This window comes from Bidens hawaiensis, unplaced genomic scaffold (genome assembly GCF_021521415.1).
Source record: "Bidens hawaiensis isolate Kalapana, Puna unplaced genomic scaffold, B.hawaiensis_p1.1 tig00001369_1, whole genome shotgun sequence".
Lineage (NCBI taxonomy): Eukaryota > Viridiplantae > Streptophyta > Magnoliopsida > Asterales > Asteraceae > Bidens > Bidens hawaiensis.
The window spans coordinates 1,396,074-1,410,462 of NW_027491077.1; positions in this window are offsets into that span (position 1 = coordinate 1,396,074).

Genomic DNA, 14,389 nt, shown 5'->3' on the forward strand with positions numbered 1-14,389 from the left:
CATTCGAATCAGTAACAATTGAAGCATTGGTTGTGAGAGGAATGGGCTCATTAACAGTAGCAACAATGGGTGTGAGTCTAATGGGTTCAGGATCTTCATGAGTAATCTCATGATTATCTGAATTATATGTTTCATAACCACATTCCCTTGGAGTTTTCACTTATGATGTTGTGCATTGGCAATCATCAAATACACTGTCACACTTAGAACTGCATTGTCAATTGGCTTTGAATAATCTCTCACATCAAAGTTCTTTTCCTTATGAACTTCAACCTTAGGTTTCCAAAGAAGTCCTTGAGGTTCAAAACCATGTTTCAATAGAAACATTTCATCACTAGTAAGTTCTTTTGGTTTCCTTTTTGAGAAGACATTTTTCTTTCCTTTCTTTTAAGCACTTGGTGATCCTTGAGAATCATCCGACTTCATTGATTTTGTGTCTTGATTGGGGATAATTCTCAAAGGTTGAAAGTTCTTTTTGACAGCAGTTACAGATTTCTTGGGTGATATGCTTCTTCTCAATTGTTCATCCATGTTCTTCTGAGGTATCAACTCACCCTTCCCATCTATCTTCATACTGTTCTCTTCTTTTTGATCAATTTTGCTTATAGTCTCCTTTCCACACACCTTTCCTTTTCCCAAGTATTCATCATACTTCTGTTTGTATAAAACAAAGTCTTGTCTAAATTTTGTCTCATCTGGAACATGAAAGGGTTTGAAGTTGAATTTTTCATTGCAAGAATTAGTGTGGTAACCATATTCATCACTTTTTTGCACCACACCTTTCCCTTGAATCTTTCATGATAACTTACCTTCTTGAATCTCTCACTTGGTCTAGGTGGTTTGACACCAAATGATTTCTGAGTCTTCAATTCATCAAAGTCAATTGAAAATGGAACAAATTCTTCTATCTTTATATCTTGTCTTTCAATCATGCTCTTCACAAAGATGATTTTCTTCATATTCATGGGCTCTTCATCTAGGCCTCCCTTATGCTTTGACTGTCTCTTCTCAAATTCCTCCATGTTTTCAACTTCACCAATGTCAAATACTTCATGGCTTGAGAATACTAGGTAAACTGGGATGAAGTTTTCACCAACAACTGCTTTAGCTTCCTTTTTTTAATTTTTTCTCTTCTAACCTCTTTAACAGTGTTCTACTTAGTGGTCTGACAACATTGTAACTTACTTTTGATCTTTCATATATGTCAAAATACACATGTGATAGAACCGAGCCCGGTGTGGAAGCGTGAATAGTCGGTATTAACGGTGGAGCTCGGATCCGGGTTAGGATCGAATGGCACTCGTATTCACTCTTGAACGATAATAATGGACGGATGTAGAGAGTTCGATTTGATTAACAATCAATAATAGGATTAACAGTTGTAATCAAAACACAAAATATAGATGTAGAAGTATTATTTTCATTAACCAAATGATTCTAATCAAGAACCTTCATACATAAATTCTTATATACAAAGGAACGGCCACCCAGGGAGAGCTCTTCCCCGGGGGCAAACTCTCATCACAATAAAAAAAACTCACAATGCACACATGACATAAACAAATGACCTAAATCATCTATTTATTCTACTTTTATGCCTCGGTCTTTACTCCACCGCCACTTGGATAAGACCAAAAGAATAAAATGTAATATAATATTTCACCCGTCAAATGCTTCAATTACTCGTTATAATCTTGTTGTCTTTCTTTAATTTCTTATTATAAAAAAGTAACGATTCGATGCGTCGGTCTAAAATATAATATCCAACAATCTGCCCCTCAGACCGATGCCATCGAATCACATTCACGATCACCTCATAACCCGATGCCTTTCATAGAAATTATCCCCCTCACAATAAGCGTCTCTCATTTTTCATTTCAAGTCATCTTCTCTTTATCTCTTTCGGATATAGTTGTATAGGCATAAGATCGAGAATTCAAACTTCAATGATCAACTACGAGTTAATCCGAAACATAAAAAGAAAATAAACTCAAAAATTTCTTTAACGGGAGTCTTTCACTTGATTCGACCAAAATTTTCTATGAAATTCCATATCATTTTTCTCCCCCAATTTCGTTGCAATGTCATAATCGAATGTTTCTTTAAATCAAATGAGGGTGAACATCTTCAATTCAAACAATCTTGACCAACCCTATTCAAAATAAACACATTAAAAGATACCTTTTGTGGTTGAAAGTTGACATTTGACATGATCAACTCTTTAAATGATCCGAATAAATCAACCATCTTGTTCTTGTAAGCACCTTGTTGAAGTTGTGAAATTTTTGTGATTTTTGCCCAATTTTTGCTCAAAAAGTCTTCAAAAATGACCAAAATACCCCTCGTTGACCCGCTGTAGTGAACGGCTGAGTTGACCAATAAAGTCACTTCCAAACAGTCACTCATACTTGGGCAAACATTTTTCATTAAGAACACATGGGTAAAAAGTCAACGGATAAGCGAGTATACATTCATTTATTCATCTTGGCCCGTTTGACTTTGAAAGTCAACTTCATCAATATCTAAAAAAATTTCTTCCAAAAACTTGAAATATTTGACAAACACAAACTTTCTGTTCACTATCACACAGTGTGCTTGAGAGTAAAAAGATGCAGTGATTTCATGAAGGTTTTCATTAATAGCATAAAGCATGCTAGTGAGCAAAAAGTGTTCTCAAGCCTCCATACTTAGAAGATCTTCTATCAAAACTCATGATGCTCGAGATAATTTGTGCTCGGGATGAATATTGATATGCTCAATAAAACACCATGTGCTAGAGGCTTAAAACATCAGATGCTCGACAAACACTTATGTACTCCAAACAATAATTAAGTGCTTGTGGTCAAAGTTATCTTTTTGTGCTTGGGCTTGAATCACTTAACAATTCGAGCATATAATCTTCATATATTCGGTTTAGAACATGTACCCGCTATAAAAAGACTGAAATACCCTTGCAAATAATAATCCCATTAACAACACCTTTAACAACATTAAATCAGCAAATTTCAGTGAATGTTTGGCCCTTTTCAACAGCAAAAACAGTACGTTTAGCTCGTATAGCAGCAAAAACAACAACGAATCAGCACATTTCAGCAACTAAATAGCAATTTCAGTGCGTTTCAACTCGTTTAACAGTTGTTCAGCACGTTAAACAGCTCATTTAAGCCCAAATCAGCGCGTTTTCAGCAACGAATAAGCGGTTTCACCGGGTTTTTGGCCCGTTTCAGCACGTTTCAGCAGTTTTTTCAGCTGATTCAGCTCGTTTATCAATAAAATCAGCAGAAACAGCAACAAAATCAGCAGCAAAATGTTTCATATGTTCGCGTAGAAGCTTGTATCAGCAGCTGATTTTGACTAAATTACCCCTTTCAGCAGCTTGTAATTACCATTTTTCTCTCATATTTCCCAGTAGCATCTTTGCAGCAGTCATACTCGAGAGGTAACACCACATCAGCAATTCAGCACCTATCTGATTTTAAACTATAGCAGCCCGTGTAGAAAAATAAAATCAACAATGAATCTGATATAAGTGCTCATGACCAGCAATAACGTTCAGCCCTCACAACACTTCGTGAAATAGTGTAGCAATAGTTTCTTTTTGAACACATAATATATATTAGCAAGTAAATACAACACCTTGCACCAACCGACTTCAACTATACGAACACTTAACATATATCAGCAGTTGTTCAAGGTCGAACACTTAGTATTTTCTGCATATAACCATTTATATGAGCAATAAAATGATGAACATAACCTTGCATTTAGTTGCAAAATCATCAACCTGGCCCAGCTGCACCAATAGTTCATGAATCACCAGCACTGATTTTAGAACTTTGCCCCTACGACTGTATTTACCATTCTGCCATTTGTAAAATAGTGCAACAGTAATAGTGGATTAACACTTGAAGCAACAATCTTATTAACAACATCACCAATCCTTGAGCACATGAAAATATTTTTCCCAATCCTAACACATATGAACCCTAATTTCTTAGATCCAGAATTAAACCTTGTTTATACGAAATTGAACCTCAAAATCTCATCAAATAATCACCAAATCATTAGTCTATCATCAATCATTCATGAATTTCTTCAAATAAAAACGAGTTTCAACAAAAACGAACCAAAACTATAGATCAGGACGAAACTAAATGAATAAACATGAAATTGATGTAGAATCTCTGAACTAATGATCGACCCAAACATCAATTCACATATATAATCCTTCAATCATTTAAATTTCATCCAAATCCATGCAAAACCCCATAAAAACTTCAACAAACTTCATTGTTTAATGTCCATGGCGGATTCAAGAGCGAATTGAATCTAGTTCAGCGGTTAGACTGAAAGATTCGGTAACCTCGCTCTGATACCAATTGTAAGAACCCGAGCCCCCGTGCGTAAGCGTGAATAATAGGTATTAACAGTGGAGCTCGGATCCGGGTTAGGATCGAATCGCACTCGTATTCACTCTTGAACAACAATAATGGACGGATGTGGAGAGTTCGTTTCGATTAAAAAATAATCAATAAAGTAGAATGAACAATTGTTTGCAATCGAAACACAATAGATAGATGTAGTAGTATGATTTAATTAACCGAATGATTGTCATGAAGAACACTCATACATACATTCATACATACAAAGGAACGACCAACCGGGGAGAGATCTTCCCCGGGGGAAAACTCACCTAATACAATAATAAATCTCACAATGCACACATGACATAAACAAATGACCTAAATCATCTATTTATACTAGTCTTATGCCTTGGTCTTTACTCCACTGCCACTTGGATAAGACCAAAGGAATAAAATATAATATAATATTTTACCCGTCTAATGCTTCAATTACTCGTTATAATATCTTGTTGTCTTTCATTAATTTCTTATTATAAACGAGTAACGATTCGATGCGTCGGTCTAAAATATAATATCCAACAACATGCTCTCTTCTCATTCTTTCATTCACTTTTGCCATCTTGGGAGTCAAATTGGGTAGAACAGGCAGCTTGTTTATTGAATCAGGTTTCTGATTTCTTCTTCCTCTTTCAGCAGCTTTGATTTGATCATCTGAGATTGGATCACTTAAGTCACTTAAGTCATCTATATTTAGATCATCAGAATCAAAGTCATCATCAGAAACTTACACTCCTATTGACTTGTCCTCTCTTACTTCTTCCTCTACTACAAACTCTCCCTCTTCACTCACTTCAACTCTCTTGTAAAGATCAACAAATTCTTCTTTACCTTGAAATACATCTCTAAATTGTTGAAGATATCCCTCTCTCTTTTCTTTGTCAACTATTAACACATAATTGTTGATTAATGGTGGGGGGACAACTTTGTATTTATCTTCCTCCTTCACTTGGTTCAGGAAACCACAAATGTTTCTTGTAGAAACCAAGTTCTTTAGAAATTCATTCTCAACTTGTAACTTGGCAGTCTTCACCTTCTCTCAACAATCATTTTCTTCAAGCCATCAATCTCAGTCACATACCTTGGCTGAGTCCTATAACTGCTCACAAAATCATCTTAAAGACTTTTTATCTTTTCTTCCTTGATCAAATCACTTGCTTCATACCCATTAATGATGCTTTTTTTTCTAAAGCATTCACTCTCCAACTTACCTACTTTCATATTCAATGCATCTACTGTTTTAAGTAAGTCAGTTAAAGAAAGTGAATCCTGTGAAGTAGAAGATTCAGCCTCATTCTCAATTTTTGCCATCAAAGCAACATTAGCCCTTGTGATGTCATCTGCATGATCACTCCAATCAGAATTCCCTTCTTGTTTTGCAGAAACATCTACATTTCCTTGTTTTCTGGGTTGATTTTGATTGTTTCGGTTGGGGTTAGTTGGAGCAGTTTGAGGGTATTTCTTGCTTTGGTAGTTTTGATTCGGAGGTACAACTTGTTGATTATTCATTTGGGGCTGTTGATAGTAGTTGTTGGAATTGCTGTTGAAGTTGTTTCTTGGTTGGTTCTGTTGGTATTGCTGCTGGTTTATTGTCTGTTGGTTCTAGAACTGATTCATCTGAAAGTTTCTAGGCTGGTTGCATTCTCTGGCAAAGTGACCAGGCTGTTAACAATTCAAACAAATGGCCTTTGACTTGTCAAATCCAATCCTTTCATTAGGCCCTGATAGAAGAGATCTACCAGTCCTATTGTATAGCCTTTCTAAGAGCCAACATGGCAGCCTGCCACTTGATATCCACGTCTTCAAGGTAATCAGCATCTATTTGTTCCAAGTCATCCTGGATGACACTTGTTTGAATCAAGTTTTTAGCAACAAATGCATTGTATGACTCTGTAAACATGGAGATTAAAGCTTGAGTATCATTCCCTTGTGAACTGCTTCCACCACCATAGGGCACATGTCCACTTGTCATAGGGGCAGATTCATTATCATCAATAAGTTGTGTTGGACCCGGTCTGCCCAAGAGACATATTAAATTGATGTGGCTAGTACGTTATGATCCAAGTCGGGTCATACCCAATAACAAGCTAGACAAACACCGATAATATTAGTTCATATATGATGTGATCATAACAAATGAATATTAACACTTGAGTTATTTGGAAAGGGGTTTCTAAATAAAATGTACTTGTGTAATAAACAAATCATATGGATGATTTATGTTTTATGAAAGAACATTACATAGTGTTATTTAAGTTGGTTAAATAACAATATGTGAATAATAATAACCAAGCATGTCTCTTAACATATAATAGGTTTTATAAGTTATAAGTTATAAACTTATAAAAGTATATATGTATGGATATATATATATATATATATGTTTAAAGTTTTATAAAAGAAAAAGATAATAACTCTTTCAAATGTAATATTATTATATGTTTGAGTGGAGACATGCAAGGTGAGTGGAGACATGCAATGGTTATTATTGGTGGAGAGAAAGATGCCTTTAAATAAAACCAAGTCTTTCTCTTTCATTCTTTCATAACACACATAATTTCCAAGTAAACTTTTCTCTCTTCCTCTCTTGGGTATTTTCATCCAACATAAGAAAAGAAGAAGAAAATTTCAAGTGCAAATCCTAGCTAGAAGTGGTGTGTTGTTGAAGCTTGGGGTATGCTAGCTTGAGGAGCTTCCATATTCAAGTTCTTACCTTTCAATCATCATCTCTTTCACCCGGTATTGTCATATTGAAAGGTAGTAGTAACATGCATGGACTTATAGTGACATGCATGTATTTGATAGTGTGTAATTCGTATTTGGATCCGGGTTTGGGTTTTGCATGTTTAAAATTGGTTTTATACATATCATATTAACAAGATTTAAAACTTTTATATCCGCTGCGTTTTTGGTAAAATAGGGATTTTATCACTTTGATAATCTTGTTAAAACCCAACAATGGTATCAAGAGCCGCTTATACGAATGCATGCTTCATTAGACCCAAAATTTTTCTTGTTTATGGTGGGTTTCACCATTTGGCCAAAACTTTTTGGGGTTTTGGTTACCCCATGGTTTTTCAAGGTTATACTTTACATGCATGTGGTAATCTTGAAAAACCAAGTCATTTGGATGATTGTTTAGTTTGTTTGGACAAAACTCGAAACTTTCGGTTTGCTTAAGCTTTGGCCGAAAGTTTTGAGGCAAAAAGGGGAACCATTTTGGTCTTGTATTATTGCATATTTGGATGTGTAATAGATGTTCATAACCTGGCCATGGCCTTGTGTTTGGTTGAATGATTGTGTTAGTTGTTTGTTCATTCGATTTGGTTGTAATATTTATTTGGGTTTGTAATCTATTTATTCATTCATATGGCTTGTAATAATAAGTAGATTAGATGTATTTCTTTTACTAGAAAAATGTATTAGGATATATTTTGTAAAAGTAGATGCATGGATGGAAGCCCAAATAAAATGATGAAGACCACAACACCGGGAGTAAACACTTGGAGCATATGGATGCGGAATCAAGTGGGAGTTCACCGACACAAGTGCATGTTCTTTTGGGTCCCTTAGGAGAGACTTTTTGACACACTTGTCTTCGGTCAACAAGTGTGGTCAATATTAGGAGGCTATGGTTATGAACTTGTGGTTGTGTATATTTTGTGCTTGCATGGTTGATTTACTTATTATTTGCAATATGGTTTGCTTAACAACTTAAAATCAACTAGCATAAAATTGGTTCCTTAGAAATCGTTAGGTAATAAAAATTGGTTTTATTAATAACTAATGATTTCATAATAAAAATGGGTTTTATTAATTGGAACTTTGAAAATGGGTTTTTCAACTAAGTACCATACATTTGAATGCATGCAAATGAAAGGTACAATAAATAGTTTTCCAATCTAGAATTTAGAAAACTAAAATCCCTTTTTAAAAACAAGTTAAACACCATCCTTTTATACGACACTTAAGTCACTTGTAGACTTGAAAGTGAGTTCGGATCACCTAAGCACTTTTAAGAAAACTTGTGATCTTAAGGTGATTTTACAAGTACTTTTGGCATTAGGATCACCTAACCACTTGTATGAGTAAACTCACACGTGTGTATAAGTAGGACGACTTGATTTGAAACCATGACTGTAGGATCACCTTAACATGGCGTTCAAAGGTGTTGATGGGATTTAACATACCAACTAAACATATGATATTTAACCGATCCCATAAAACTAGAAGTTGCAAAGGGTTGCAATTGTCAAACGTTGACTACCTTGTTAATTCGAATAGTAGGATAAAGGTCACCTAACTACTATATGAATGAAACGTTGGGTTCTAGATTTTAATCAATAATTGTCTTGGAGACATTTAAAGGGTATTAAAGATTAAAATTTTATTAATATCGAAAATAATAATTTGAACTTTGTTAAAATTCTTTTAGATGGCCGCAAACAACGCACCGAACGCAATTATCCCACACATGCATAATCTATCACTAAGATCCATTCTGGATAAGGATCGTCTAAACTTTAACAACTTCATGGATTGGTATCGAAACTTGAGAATTGTTCTCAAGCAAGAAAAGAAGTCTTATATTTTAGACGATCCTATTCCCGATGAATTCGATGTCAATAACTTGGATGCCTATGCGGATTGGTTAAAATACACCGAGGATTCGGTGCAAGTTTCTTGCCTCATGTTGGGAACAATGATTCCCGAGATCCAAAAGGATTTCGAGAATCATGGGGCGTATGACATGATAACCCAACTTAAGGAAATGTTCCTTACTCAAGCTCGGGTTGAGCGATTCGAAACGGTTCGAGCGCTTCATGCATGTCATATGGAAGAAACCCAATCTGTTTCATCATATGTACTTAAGATGAAGAGCCACATTGATCGGCTTGAACGGCTTAACTGTCCCGTCTCAAAAGAGTTAGCCACGGATTTAATCCTAAATGGCTTAATTAAAAGGTTTGAGACATTCGTCATGAACTACAACATGAATGGATGGGACAAAAGCATTGGTGAGCTTCACGCAATGCTTAAGACAGCCGAGGCCGGCATGGGTAAAAAGGTTTTACCCGTTCTTGCGATCAATGAGGGTGGCTCAAAGAAAAGGCATCACCCGGAACCAAAAGCAAAGGTTGTTGTTGGTAAGGGGAAAGTCAAGAAGGGGTTCAAGGGAAAGGCAAAGGCGGAGCCAAAGCCAAAGAAGCTAAAGGTTACCGCTGAGGATCCGTGCTTTGGTTGTGGTGAGATAGGTCATTGGATGAGAAACTGTCCGACCTATCTCAAGGAGTTGAAAGCAAAGAGGGATGCGAGGCAAACCTCAGGTACAACTTTCATGATTCACATTGATCTTAATATTATTTCTTCTAACACATGGGTATTGGATACCGAATGTGGAACTCACGTATGCAATTCATTGCAGGGGTTCAAAAGAAGAAATGAGGTGAAGAAAGGAGATATAAGTCTATTCATGGGCAATGGAGCAAAGGTTGACGTCCAAGCCCGAGGAGATTATGTTTTAAAGCTTCCAAATGGTTTGGAAATTGTTTTGAAAAACATTTTATATTCCCCTAGTTTGACTAGGAATATTATCTCTGTTTCTGTATTAAGACAATATGGTTATGACTTTAAGTTTGTTGATAATGGTATTTATGTTTTCATGGATAATGTCTTTTATTTTAAAGCGATGCCGTTTTATGGCATTTATGAATTAATTCATGATGACTCATACATTGATAACTCGTTGTACCAAGCTAACACCAAAAGACTCAAAATGGATTTTAGTAATACTTTTCTTTGGCATTGTCGTCTTGGTCACATAAACAAGAATCGTATTCATACACTTCAAAAGAATGGTCTTATGAAATCAAATGTTGATTCATTTGATGAATGTGAATCTTGTTTATTGGGAAAGATGACCAAAGAACCCTTTAATGGAACAAATGAAAGGGCGAAAGACTTATTAGGTATCATACATTCGGATGTATGTGGACCTTTTAGGACAATGACAAGAAATGGTGAAAGATACTTCATTACCTTTACCGACGATTATGGTCGCTATGGGTATGTGTTCTTGTTAAGACACAAAAATGAGGCCTTTGAAATGTTCAAAGTCTTCCAAAATAAAGTACAAAATCAACTCAACAAAACAATCAAAGTACTACGTTCCGATAGAGGAGGTGAATACCTCAATGATGCGTTTCTAGAACATCTTAGGAGTTGTGGGATTGTCTCACAACTTACTCCACCTGGAACACCACAACATAATGTTGTGTCCGAAAGGAGGAATCGAACTTTATTGGACATGGTTCGATCCATGATGGCTAGATGCTCATTACCTCTATCATTTTGGGGTTTCGCTGTGATCTCTGCTGCCCGTATTTTAAATATGGCACCAACCAAGAAAGTGGATAGGACACCTTTTGAAATATGGCATGGAAAGGCTCCAAAATTTTCATATTTAAAGGTATGGGGTTGTGAGGCTTATGTTAAGATCTACACCCCTGACAAACTTGAATGTCGATCCACTAAGTGTATATTTGTAGGATATCCCACGGATTCGATGGGATATTATTTCTACAATCCAAGCGAGCATAAAGTGTTTATAGCTCGAAAGGCTAAGTACTTGGAAAGAAGGTTCCTTATGGAAGGAACTGATAGAACTGTAGAACACGAAGAGGATCGAGAACTACAAGCCGATACACGTTTGGTTGACACTAGCAATCAACAAGAGGTTGTTGAGGATGATCAAATGGTTGATCAAAACACACAAAACATTCGCAAATCTGGTAGAGTTAGCACCCCACCTGAGAGATATGGATTTTTCATGGATGGATGCTACGTGGTTGATTCGGATGAACCCACCACATACCGAGATGCAATGTCGCAATCTGATTGTGACAAATGGTTAGAAGCCATGAATGTTGAGATGCAATCGATGCATGACAATCAAGTATGGGACTTGGTTGCTCCACCTCTAAATTCCAAGCTGGTTGGAAGTAAGTGGGTTTTCAAGAAGAAAACTGATATGCATGGAAACTTGGATACTTATAAAGCTAGACTTGTAGCAAAGGGTTTCACTCAAACTCAAGGGGTTGATTATGATGAAACTTTCTTGCCTGTGGCGATGCTAAAGTCTATAAGGATATTGTTTGCCATAGCCGCATATTATGACTATGAGATATGACAAATGGATGTCAAAACTGCTTTTCTAAATGTGCATCTTAATGAAGATGTTTATATGGTTCAGCCTGAAGGTTTTGTCGATCCACAACATCCTAACAAAGTATGCAAGTTGAAGAAATCAATCTATGGATTGAAACAAGCATCCAGAAGTTGGAATCACCGTTTTGATGATGAAGTTAAGAAATTTGGATTCATCAAAAACGCTGATGAAGCTTGTGTGTATATGAAAGCTAGTGGGAGCATCATAACCTTTCTGGTATTATATGTCGATGACATATTGCTGTTTGGAAATGACATTCCAACCTTGGAAGGTGTGAAAGCCTGGCTTGGAAGCTGTTTTTCCATAAAGGATCTTGGTGAAGCTGCCTATATTCTGGGAATAAGAATCTATAGGGATAGATCAAGGCGGTTGATAGGTTTGAATCAAAGTGCATACATTGACAAGATCTTGAAAAGGTTCAAGATGGAAAACTCTAAGAAAGGTTTGGTACCTATTCAAAGAGGAACGATGTTGAGTGCTTCTCAATGTCCAAGCTCAAAGGATGAGCAAGACAAAATGAGTGGTATCCCATATGCATCTGCTATTGGATCCATCATGTATGCCATGATTTGCACTAGTCGATACCAACAAAATCCGGGAACTAGCCATTGGATGGCTGTTAAGAGCATATTGAAATACCTTAGAAGGACTAAGGATATGTTTCTAATATATGGCTCTGGTGAGGAGGAACTCGTTGTAAAGGGTTACACTGATGCGAGTTTCCAAACTGATCGAGATGATTCTCGATCACAATCGGGATACGTTTTCGTTCTCAATGGTGGTGCTGTCTCATGGAAGAGTGCAAAACAAGACGTGGTAGCTTTATCCACCACTGAATCTGAATACATCGCCGCCTCCCTGGCAGCTCAAAAAGCTGCGTGGATTAGAAAGTTCATTGCCGATCTAGGAGTGGTTCGTACCATTCAGGACCCTCTAGAGATCTTTTGTGACAACGAGGGTGCGATTGCTCAAATAAAGGAACCCCGCGCACATCAAAAGACTAGGCACATTGAGCGGAGATTCAACTACATAAGGGATGAAGTTGAAAAGGGAAGATATGTATTCGCAAAGTTCACACTGATCAAAACATTGCGGACCCACTCACGAAACTCCTTGAAAGGCCGAAGCATGAGAGTCATACTTGCGCCTTAGGATTTCGATATTCTAGTGATTGGATTTGATCAAAATTTGTATTTGGATATTGGAACAATTTTATTTTAACTCAATCATATGGTTTTGGTTATGGTCATGTTCTTGAGTTATGTTCCATTTTAGTATGTTTAAATCCGTGAATAATTTGAATTATTCTAAACGTCCGTAGTCGTTTATATTTGTGGGAACAAATGTGAAAGTAAGACTATTATGAACTTGGATTGGTAGATATTCATGAGGTATGAATATAGCAAAGGGTTGCTGCCAAGGTTCATAGATATTTATGGGATAAATATTGGACTGACCCGCTCTCAATTTTATTGCATGGAATCCTTGGGATTTGTGATCATAAGTAAATTTGAGTAAAGGCGAACTTCATAGTATCCTCTGACCTGAGATACATATTGGGTCTTGATATTCATCGCCTATTATTCTTTGACTTTGTTCTTCGCTGCTTTGAAATATGTCAGTACATAAGGCTAAGCTCAAGTATAGTACAAGGTGATAGTGAGAGATGTATGTAGTCAATATGGGATTTGTCCCTCTTATTCGTTGAGAGTTAAATTTTTAAGGCCTGACAAGTTAAATCAACAGAGAATGATCACTCTGTGTCTCTGGATTTAACATGACATTTGTGGCAAAAGGATAAATGATAGTTTCACCTAAATCATTTTCAAGTATGGGACTTGAAAGGGATGATGTTATTGAATGGCACTTCGTCATACGTATTAGGGGTAGTAAACCGTAGTTAGGCGGTATTTGCTACTTGCATCAATCTTCTATGTATCTTGTGCAAGTGGGAGATTGTTGGACTCGGTCTGCCCAAGAGACATATTAAATTGATGTGGCTAGTACGTTATGATCCAATTCGGGTCATACCCAATAACAAGCTAGACAAACACCGATAATATTCGTTCATATATGATGTGATCATAACAAATGAATATTAACACTTGAGTTATTTGGAAAGGGGTTTCTAAATAAAATGTACTTGTGTAATAAACAAATCATATAGATGATTTATGTTTTATGAAAGAACATTACATAGTGTTATTTAAGTTGGTTAAATAACAATATGTGAATAATAATAACCAAGCATGTCTCTTAACATATAATAGGTTTTATAAGTTATAAGTTATAAACTTATAAAAGTATATATGTATAGATATATATATATATATATATGTTTAATGTTTTATAAAGGAAAAAGATAATAACTCTTTCAAATGTAATATTATTATATGTTTGAGTGGAGACATGCAAGGTGAGTGGAGACATGCAATGGTTATTATTGGTGGAGAGAAAGATGCCTTTAAATAAAACCAAGTCTTTCTCTTTCATTCTTTCATAACACACATAATTTCCAAGTAAACTTTTCTCTCTTCCTCTCTTGGGTATTTTCATCCAACATAAGAAAAGAAGAAGAAAATTTCAAGTGCAAATCCTAGCTAGAAGTGGTGTGTTGTTGAAGCTTGGGGTATGCTAGCTTGAGGAGCTTCCATATTCAAGTTCTTACCTTTCAATCATCATCTCTTTCACCCGGTATTGTCATATTGAAAGGTAGTAGTAACATGCATGGACTTATAGT